This window comes from Sapajus apella, unplaced genomic scaffold (genome assembly GCF_009761245.1).
Source record: "Sapajus apella isolate SASKATOON/1434 unplaced genomic scaffold, GSC_monkey_1.0 scaffold64, whole genome shotgun sequence".
Lineage (NCBI taxonomy): Eukaryota > Metazoa > Chordata > Mammalia > Primates > Cebidae > Sapajus > Sapajus apella.
In genome coordinates, this window is record NW_022437004.1 from 9556019 (window position 1) to 9567542 (window position 11524).

The 11524-nt window shown below is 38.9% G+C and overlaps 1 pseudogene; it reads left to right on the plus strand.

Annotated features, from left to right (window-relative positions):
• The first annotated feature begins 1581 nt into the window (after window positions 1-1581).
• LOC116530033 lies at window positions 1582-9684 on the plus strand (annotated as a pseudogene).
• The last annotated feature ends 1840 nt before the right edge of the window (window positions 9685-11524 follow it).

Consider the following 11524-nt stretch of genomic DNA (forward strand, 5'->3'; position numbering starts at 1 on the left):
AAAGCAGGGAGCTAATTCATCTTTCTCTGAGGACTCTTTCCTTTTCTAATTTTTAAACAAATGATTTTTGACAGAACACTAGTTGAAATCTCACAGTTAAAATTCTTCCCCAAATTATCTAACACCCGTTGGGAAGATTATCTCAGAAGTTTACATTGTAAGACTTGAACATAAAACGTCAAAGGATAGCTCACATTTTCTGCTCTCTACTTGTCCTCTGTCCTATCGACCTCTCCTTTAAAAAAGAAAACAAAAGAGGTCTTGAGGCTAGAACAGAGGGTAATCACAGTTTTTGAGCCAGGGAAAGAAGGGCGCTAAGAGGAGAAAGCATGTTAGGTGGCTGGAGCCCTCTGAGATGTCACAGGACCTCTGCGAGGTGAGAAGTCGAGCAGTGAGAGCTTGTGCTAACCTGCCTGACAGCCAAGGTCTTGTTCCCTTCAAAGTAATCTCCCCTGAGCACTCCAACACAGGCTGGCTTAGGCAGACTCAATCCAATTTAATGGATGATTTGACAATGGAAAATTGAGGGAAGAAGGAAATGATACATGCCAGATATCAGTCCAGGCGAAGCTGAAAGGGTCTGATGCCTCCCATTCATTTACCAAGTGGAAAGTGCCTGAATGAGCAAGTGCTCAGTGTGGGTCAAATTTTAGCAGAGCCTCTGGGGAGAAGAAATGTCCCTTTATCCTCTAGCCCTCTTGTATAGTATCCAGAATTTGACAGGCACTGCTTGGAAATCTCTGATGGTCAGTCCATCTCTGACCAATTTGACATTGTTCTTTTAGAATATGCCCTTTCTCAGGTAGGTTTGGCAATATCAGTTTCGCTTTTTTTGTGTTTTGAGGTGGAGTCTTGCTTTGTCGCCCAGGCTACAGTGCAATGGTGTTATTTCGGCTCACTGAAACCTCCACCTCCCAGGTTCAAGCAATTGTCATCCCTCAGCCTCCTGAGTAGCTGGGATTACAGACGCACACAGACACGCCCAGCTAATTTTTGTATTTTTGGTAGAAATACAAAATTTTTGGTAGGGTTTCACCATGTTGGCCAGGCTGGTTTCGAACTCCTGACTTCAGGTTGGGAGTATCAGTATTTGTGGCCGCAGCTCTTACCTCTTCTCAGTATCAGATGTCTCTATTGTGTACCCTCCTCCTCATTCTACATTTCTGCTTATGCTTGGCACAATCCAGCTCTAATACCCAGTTGATAATTCCCAAGTTCCATTGGTAATGAATGACCCTAGTCTGGCAGCCTTGGAACCTCTATTCTCATGTATTCTTATAGGCATCCCTTCTGGGCATAGCACAACCCAGCAGACCCAAGCCAATCCCCTCCTTAAAGCATGTTTCTTACTGTCCACACACTGGTTGGCATTCCAGTCTGTCAACCTGTATTAGCATGAATAGAGATGGAAATGGATAAACTGGTTGTAGCTTTAGCTGCTCGTTATCACTTCTATGTGACTGTTCACTGCCATGCTACACAAGTAGAACAGATGTTGGTGTTTCCTTTTAAGAACTAGATAGCCTACGTAAGGTCTCCGTAGTATCCTGGGAAGCCTCAGGATTCATTTTAGAGGTCCTAATGACTCTTTCTCATGGTGCTTTCACATACTCACCTCGAACCTATCACTGTATACCTCTGCTTTCATGGACAGCGTCGGAGGCCCTCTTGGCATGCTTTGTTGTGTTTCAGTGGCATCAACAGGAGGAGAATCTGGCATCCCTTCAGAAAGGCAATCATTCATTTTTTGCTATCCCAAGGCAGTGTTTGGTCAACTGTCTTCCCTATTGATAGTTGGAATGCTGGTTAGAAATAGACCATTCCTGGCTGGGCGCTGTGGCTCACCCCTGTAATCCCAGCACTTCGGGAGGCTGAGGTGGGCAGAGCGAAGTCAGGAGATCAAGACCATCCTGGCCAACATGGTGAAACCCTGTCTCTACTAGCCAGGTGTGGTGGTGTGTACCTGTAGTCCCAACTACTCGAGAGGCTGAGGCAGGAGAATTATTTGAACCTGAGAGGCAGAGGTTGCAGTGAGCTGAGATTGCACCACTGCACTTCAGGCTGGGAAACAGAGGGAGACTCCATCTAGAAAAAAAAAAAAGAAAGAAATAGACCATTCCACAGTCTGGCTAAGAATCTACTCAAAGGGACAATTTCCCCATTCCCATTTATAGAACAGGAAATAACAATATCTAACATTGATGAGCACTTATTATATGCTAAAACAACTAGACGGTTTGCATGAATTTGCTCATCTAATCCTCATAATTAAATAAGTAGATATTTATCCCCAATTTATACATAAAGAAACTAAGCAGTTAAATAATTTTCCTAAGATCAGAAAATTATAATAAGTCTCTACTATCAGTTGTATTTACTTTTATAGCCTCAGTTATACTTCTCTAAAAGCATCCGTTCTATTAGCAGAAGACAGAGAGATGCTTTCCACACGGGCCTTTGCTTGTCCCTTTGCAGCCCAACCACCACCTCTGATTTTGCACTCCTGGTTTCCCACTCCAGTAAATCTTTTTCTCTTCTCCCAGTGCCAAAGTTATCTCTAGGACTTTTTGTTACATATTTCCCAAGGAGTTTTTGTCATGCTATAAAGATCAGACTTTTCAATAAACTTTCCAGTTTCCCAAAAGCAATGAGTCAGACCCAGAAATCACGTAAAGTGTCACTTCTACTTAGAGATCACTATTAGAGAGTTTTCTATTTTGGCACCGTGTTTCACTCAGTTTCTTTCACTTGCAACCCCAAAAAAAGAAACTTCTTTGAATTTTTGTTGTCATTATTAGCTAGAGGATAAGGAGCTATTTCTGTTCACAAATAAAGAACGATTTTTAATATCGGATTTAGCATGGTACAGTTCAGCTACTATTATTTCTCTGTGTCTACGATTTGCAAGACATAGTACTTGGTGATGGGCAGAATACGTAAAGGAAGAAAACACACAGTAGTGGAGCACCTATGAGAAAAAGTATATGTCATCTTTTCTCAGTTGCTTGATGATAAAATATCTATATATATATATGAAAAAAACTATGGCAAAATGTGTGTATTACACATTCTCCAGAATACTGATTAATTTAAAATTTTTTTTTTGTTTTTAATTATTATGGGCTCTACCACAGCAAGTTATAAGTAGAAAGAGAAAATTAGGAAAAGTAATCCAAAGGCAACATTGTAGTGCAAATTTGCCTTTTCAAGTAAATAACATCACATTTCTAATAAACTCCTTCATCACATCAAGCATACACAAAAGCCTGTTAGCAAGTTATAGAGTTCTACTTAATCATATTATCTCACTTTAATAATATGTGATTTCTTACTAATGATTGATCCTAAATGATTTTTAAAGTCATGTTATTAATGCTCACAGTAACTTGAGTTCTAAACATCTCTTTTGAAAGATACATGAGGTATCAGCAGTCTCCACATTAGTCTTACCACTAAAACTTATATTTAATTAAATCTGGGGTGCTTTAGAAAATATGAATACTTGCAAGTTATTAAATTGGCTTGAAGCTGCATTATGATTAATTGCAGGAACAATGATTATATGTCAGAGATTAAATCTAATAATGATATAACCTTTTATGTAACATTAATAACTATATTCATAAGTTCATTATATTTATATATGTAGAAAATAACAAGCCTTTTCTATAAAGAGAACTATGACACAATCCCTAAGATTTAGCATTAAGTGACCAAACAGTGTACATAAAAGTGTATAGTGTACCATCATCATTTAAATAAAAGGATATAGATACATATGCAATGCATGATATGTATAAAATATATACATCTTATACATTATATACATATTATTTATTCCATGGCATCCAGTGAGACTCCTCTAATCACATTCTGCGTTGTTGTTTTTTATTTCTGAGACCTTCACTAGAAGCCCAGGCTCTCCTGCGTCAATTAGCACCTGTTCTGTGTTTCTGTAGTTTTAGGTGAATTTCCAAGCCTTTGCTTAGTGGCTTTCATCAGGAGACATCTGCTAAGCCTTAGCTACAGGGAATGAAATATTTTGCCATACTGAGAAGTGTCCCTTTCAACAACTCAGGGGCTAGAATCAATGCAAGAAAACTCTCTTACATCGCTCTTCAAAACCTGAAGAAATCCTTCAGGGCGATAACACAGGCATCCGTAGATGCTGAGGGGTATTTGGCTGTTTACCCTCAAAGTTGTGATCTCCACTTGACTTACTCATTATTATGGGTCCTAGAGAGTTTGAGGGGGTGTGGCTAGAGTTGCCTCAGGTGTCTGAAGGGCAAAGATATACTATCACCTGCTTCTGCTGAAAGTTTAAAGGATTATGTGTGGCTAGACTCATATTTCACTCTCACAATCATCTAATGATTGGGAGAGGCAGGGGAAATAGTGGTTCACGTAAAGCCTTGGAGGGAGGTGGGAGTTGCAAGCACAAAGATCTTGGACAGGGCACAAAGTTAGTGTAAACCTTGTTCATGGCACTCACTCATGCTGTGGCTCTACTTGTACCTAGAGTTGAAACAGCTCCAGAATTTTTAACTGGGAAGGGCTTCATGCAGCCATCTGCAGAAAGTGGATGGAGAGATGGGCTTGTGCTAAAACCACAATGCATAACAAGCTTTAATGTTTTTACTTGTTTTTATATTTATTTTTGTATTTATGTTAAATTACTTGAAGATATATTATCCTGGTCAGCATACAACTGTTATTAAGATTGGAAATTTATCTGGGGGCATAAGGCACCTGAGAGGTCGTAGGAAGGATAAAAACCACTACCCAGCCACACTGGCATGTCCACTAGGCAGTATGGCTTACACAAGCATACGAGTAGAAATAGATCAGAGCACAGCTGGCAGCAAGAACTGCCACTTCTGAGGCAGCTGCCAGGTCACTGCACCTGCCAGGTACAGGTAACTTGTTCTTCAAATGGAAATTTTCATCCTCAAGTGTAGAGCAGCCATAATGTCCCTTGATGTTATATCTAGAACAATATAGTTGAACCGTCAAAAGAGCGCAGAAAAAAGAGATGGAGTGACCACATTTACTGAAGTTGCTTCAACTAGATAAAATGTATCTGTGATTACAGCTCTCACCACGTCCACATACACCAAAAATTATTTTCTATATAATTCTCAGCTTTAATTCGCTTTAATGCAGCATACTAATTTATATATCAAATTTATATATTAGCTGTTTTTAATTCTCCCATTTAGCAGATAATAATTCACTACATCAGATCAGCAGCTACTTCCCATCAATTGATTTGCTGAGGTTCAAAAACAGCTGACATCATAATCCCTAAAATGAAAATAAAGCTTGCCAGTGTCTTAGGCTGGATTCCCCAAAAGCAGATCTAGTGACAAGGATTTGAGCAGAAGTAGTTAATTTGGGTAGCAATCTTAGGAATTCCCAGTAGAGAAATAGGGAAATGAATAGCAGAATGGGGGGCGGGGAGGGGGGAGACAATGACATGTGCATAATAGCAGACCGGCAGTTGAGACTCAGCCCCACTGGGCACTCCGAGAGACAATGCAGAGCATGCCTCCTGCTAAGGGGCAAGGAGGCTGGGCTTTTTATCCCCTAACCCTCGTCTGTCATGGGCTATAGCTGCCCTCAGAGCCACTTCATACCTGTCAAGATAAAACCCCAAGTTGGAGAATAACAGTATCTTGCAGTAGACCCCGTTGACAGGTAATGGAACAGTGGGAGCTGAAAGGATATGGGCAGGCCACAACAGCATCTGCCACAGGGTCTCAGAATGGTTCTGCTGTTGTCAGCCCAATTACCCAAGAAGTGCAGCCCAGAGGAGACTGGGTTAAGCAGCATTTAAAACTTCTGGGCCACAATTGTTGCTTCCCCTCCATCTGACCAGATGGGGAGCTATTTCTATAACATTCCTTTATATCCTCTTGATGCTAAAGATTAAAAAAAAAATTAAAAATTAAATGTCAATTGGCTTCAACTATGTGTGTCCAATCTCATTTTCTCATTGACAGTTTGGGTGTGGCGGAGGCACACATTATACCTGGGTACCTGAGAATGGGCTCTGTGGGAAAGCAGGCCAGTAAGAAACCCTCATCCGAAAATGAAGCTTAGAGTTCACAAGACTTGCCAGAAGGGTATGCATGCCTTAAAGCCCAAGTATATACAAAATCAAAAGGTAAGGAGGTCAGTTAAGATCAGTAAGGTCACTAAAGCCAATAGGTCAAAGGGCAGACATAAAACTAACTGCCTCAATCAAAGTAAAGTTAGATGCTACAACAAATAAACCCCCAATTCTCAGTGGTATAATGCAGGAACTATTTCTCCTACATATAAAATCCACTACCCTTTCCACATATGACTCATGTTCCTTTCTGTCTGTGACTTCATCATCTACAAGTGGCTTGGATCTGCTGGATCCTCTAACTCTGGCTGACAGATCAGAAAAATAGAGAGTGAAAGACTAAGTGTGAAAGTTATTACGTGACAGGTGTGGAAATGGCATGCATTGCTTTGGCCCACAAACCACTGGCAATAACTCAGTCACACTTTCCTCGTGTGAATGCACGGGAACTGGGAAATATAGCTCCCGATTTAGAAGGAACTTCCCAGGAAACTCTCTCTCCTACGGAAGTGGAGCACGCCTCTGGTAAAGAGTTAGCCATCTCTGCCGCTTAAGCCAAATCTAAACAACTCAATAAGACAGGCATTACTGGAAGAGGAGCTCAGCAAGCTTGGACAAAATGGACCATGGGCCAATTCTGAAGCCAGCCAGAAACCAGATGCCTCTGGCATACTCATCCCTTCCAGTTAGGGCAAGATCCAGTTGATTAAGATACTGGGGTGGAATGAGCAATGTGGGAAAAATGATCACTCAGAGAAAAAAAATCCCAGCATGAAACCCAGGATGTTTTCCCCCTGCATTCCTCTCATCCAAAGATGGGCTGCCTGGCACAAAATTCAATCCAAATTTGAATTCTACTTAATATCACCAATAGAATTTTTCACTGGCCTTGTTCTGCATTCCGTGATAAAAGCAGCACACAATTATTTTCGATTGGACCAATGAGATTGTGCTGAGAAATCTCTGAAGACTGTCTGCTGAGTGCCAGTTGTTAATGAATCCCATTTGTCTTTCTTGATTAAGTCTGCTATTACCCCCGTTTAGTCCTGTCACCAACCCTTTAGCAAGAATTTTCATATCACTGTTTAGATGAGAAATTAGCCTATAAGAGCAGCACTCATCAATCAGGAGACAGTTTATTTAATACAGTTTACAGTTTATGAGTTCAAAAACTGTAGCCTCACACATTAGAAATGGATCACTGTCCTAGACAGACAATCAGGGGGTTCAGTTCACTTGACAGGCATGGAGAAATGACTTTGAATGTGAGATTTGCACTTAGGAAGGGCTGCAGTATCAGACGCCTGCAGCAGAGTATCAGGAGGCTTTCACTTCTGATTAGGAAATCCCCTTTGGTTTAAGCAAGTGCTTCATTTTAATACTTACCCATGCCTCCCTCCAACACTGTGACCAGAAAATTTCAAATGAAATTTTAGAATGAACTCATTTCTTTGTGATATCAAATCTTTTTTCTGGATTGCTATATCGTGACAACAGTAAGTGAAGAATATTTATCTGCTTCTTGAAATCATAAAGAGCAAGATGTCCGTGAAAATCTTACTTTTGCAAAGAGCAGTGTCCTTTCCATTCAGTCACCGAATGGAAAGAATTGCAGAAAAAAAAACCCGGAGCTTTGGCATTAGCTATATGGTTACATGACCATACAAAATGGATGATTTGGGCCCCCAAGAGAATTTTAGGAAGCCCAAATTGGCAGATTTTGTTGGTTATTTGATTGTATCAAAGATTGTGGCTATTTTAAGTATTCTATTTCACATTATAAAGTATTGAACAAGCTAGACCTTTGGAACTTCTTTCCATAATATTATTTCATTTGGGGATAACATTTTAAATTCATTTTACCTATGACTCACTTTATTTTCCAAATCAATACTTTACCGACACAGTGTCATTTGTATATATGGTTAAGTTTAGAGAGGCAATAATTAGCAGACATTTACTAGGCACCCTCAACTCTGCCTCCCACTTGGCCTTAAATCGTACATATTTTTTCTCAACTTTTTAATTTCGGAGGGTACATGTACATTTTTGCTACATGGATAAATTGTGTGTCCCTGAGGTTTGTAATACAAATGATTCTGTCACCCAGGTAGCGAGCATAGTACCTGATAGGTGGTTTTTTGATCCTTGCTCCTCTCCTTGCCTTCCCCTCTAGTAGGCTCCAGTGTTGTTTCCATCTTTATGACCATGAGTATTCAATATTGATCTCCTACTTATAAGGGAGAATGTGCAGTATTTGGTTTTCTGTTCCTGCATTAAATTTTAAATCTGAGGCTGGGCTCAGTGGCTCATGCCTATAATCCCAGCACTTTGGGAGGCCAAGAGGGTGGGTCACTTGAAGTCAGGTGTTCAAGACCAGCCTGGCCAACATGGTAAAACGCCGTCTCTACTAAAATTACAAAAATTAGCTGGGCTTGGTTGGCACACACCTGCAATCCCAGCTACTTGGAAGGCTGAGACAGGAGAATGGCTTGAAGCCAGGAGGCAGAGGTTGCAGTGAGCCGAGATCATGTCACTGCACTCCAGCCTGGGTGACATGAGGAAAACTCTATTTCAAAAAAAAAAAAAAAAATTAAATCTGAGAAGGAGATTGCCTTACAGAAACTTATGAGGCAGAGAACACTAAAGCTATCAGAACATACCAACTTTGCCATTACAATCACTCCTTTGTAACTATTTATAGGAAACATAAAACTTCAACTTCTGCAATCTCATTTGAAATTCTTAAGGTCTTCATATGATATTGATTGCTGTTTTAAAGAAGAGTACAATTTTCAGGCTCGGCGTGGTGACTCATGCCTATAACCCAGCACTTTGGGAACCTGAGGCAGGCAGATCACAAGGTCATAGTTTTGAGGCCAGCCTGGCCAACGTGGTGAAACCCTATCTCTACTAAAGACACAAAAAATTAGCCAGGCATGGTGGCACAAGCCTGTAATCCCAGCTACTCAGGAGGCTGAGGCAGGAAATTGCTTGAACCCAGGAGGCAGAGGTTGCAGTGAGCCGAGATCATTCCATTGCACTCCAGCCTGGGCAACAAGGCAAGACCCATCTCAAAAAAAAAGTAGTATAATTTTCTTTTCAGGCTAATATCTTTTATTTCTAGATTAAGTATGTTATGCCAAAGTGATGCATTGCAGTTGTCAGTTAAGAATTATTTCAGTCTTAATGACTACAGAAAGAACTGTTGGATTTGCAAAATGACCTACCTCTTGGGATGACTTTAAATGAAAAGAGTGTTCGAAATTCAATTACACAGCCGTGTTTACTGGTGAAAATGTTCCTGTTCATACTCATATTTATAGCAATGGTCATATCTGTTTATCCACTCTAACAGAAGACTGGTCCCCAGCACTCTCAGTTCAATCAGTTAGTCTTATTATTATTAGCATGCTTTCCAGCTGTAAAGAAAAAAGATGACCACCAGATGATTCTTTCTATGTACGAACATGTAACAAGAATCCAAAGAAAACAAAATGGTGGTATCACGATGACACTTGTTGATGCCATTGTTAGCATCTTCCTAGCAGAAGATAGTCCTGCTATCTTCTGAAGAGAGGATGCTAACAATGGCTATCTTAAGAAGAGAGGATGAACACTTTGATCATTCAGACTTTGAACTTTAACTTTTGACTAGAAGTGACCTATAGGCAGTGAAGACTACTTTCTTTTATTGCATTTTTCCTTGTGTGCATTGTAGGCACGTGTTGATCGCTGGTTCAGTCTAGGCAACTGACATGCTTTTATTAGTCATATAGTTTTAATGCAGGTGTCAGAAAACAACAAATATAATTCCATGTTTTATTTTTACTTTTTTAAGCTTTTGAAAAAGCTCTAGGTCCTCATGTATCGTGCAATACAATGACTTCCTTGGTGGTTTTGGTACGTTCACTGCTGGCAATGGATGTTGTAACAGGAAAAGTTTTCAATAATTCCTGTCATTCAATGATTAATGCATGATAGGGCCTATGAAATGAACTTATCAGTTATAGTGGGAATATAAATAAAGTGAAGGATCCAACATTGCTTTAAAAGTCATTCCAAATGTTTATATTTGGATTCTATGCACTGTGATGCAAAGGTTAACAGCATGAATTACATGCATCTTTAAAGGACTGTAATGCAAGATCTTTGCGTATTTATTTGTTTATATCTGCTGTCAAGTTGTTTTGATGTGGAAGATTTTCAAATAACGTTGGCAGAGAGGTAGAGTATGTTATCCCCATGGTAAAAATAAATTCATTTGTTGTATATAGTTCCTCAATCTCTGAAATAAAGGTATGGATGATAAAGGGTATGAATGGTTTAATCAAGGCTTTATTTTGGAAGAAAAATGGCAGTGATGAATAAATTGCTACAGGCCATAATTTGGGATTGTTATCTGTACATTAAAGATCTTTTCTGAATGGATTACACTCTGTTAACTTCCTGCTAGCCATCAGCATGAGCCCTACTGCCTAAACACTATTTCATTTATTTATGTTTGGAAAACCCATAAACATATTCGTTTGCAATCTTCTTTCTTTTGTTATAAGTCAAATTTGAATGTTACAATACTTTTATTGAAAAACTTTTGTTAAATTTTTTCTTATAAATTTTCTTTACTTGTAAGTATCATCTTGTCCTTTAATCCTGTAACCTAAAATAAGAAATACATTTTTGACAGAGGCTTACTGTTTAACAAAAGAGTGTGGACATTTTTATTTTAAAATTCAGGCAGAAATCTCTGTCAAATGGTATGTTTGCTTATTTGTCTTATACAGCCATGTAGTTTCCTGGAGGGATTGTTTTGTTGTTGTTGAAAAGACCTTGCTTACAGATAGATAAAATTTTCTATAGAAAAATAATTGTTGAAGGGTCCAATTCTCAGTACCATGTGAATTAATGATACTACAACTAAGTTCTTTTTAAAAGTGATTAATGTATTTTATAAATTTTCACATATGCAAAATCTGTTTCTACTGCAATGTTATTTTTACTAATGCCTTACTGTTGCCCTCTTTTTGAAATATCCTGCAGTGAATATATGAATCAATTTGGGCTTAAAACTAAAAGCCAGTTGACTGAAAGGTTTGAAAATGTACCCCAGTAAAACCATTCACTGAATAATTGGTAAATAATATCTTAAAATTGTTTTTAATCTGTATAGATGATATTTTGTGGCTTTGTACATTTTGTTAATTAAAGGTATATAATTTTACACTCTAAAAGTATAATTGCTGAACTCAGGGGTGAGTAGACTTCAAAAATATGTCTGCTATAGAAATAACCTTAAAAAAAAAAAAAAAAAAAACAACTGTGGCCAGCCGCTGAATTGTGGACACTGTTTACTTATTGCTACTTAACAAAAGTGGTAAATTTTAAAAAAATTATAGAACATTTCTGTTCTGT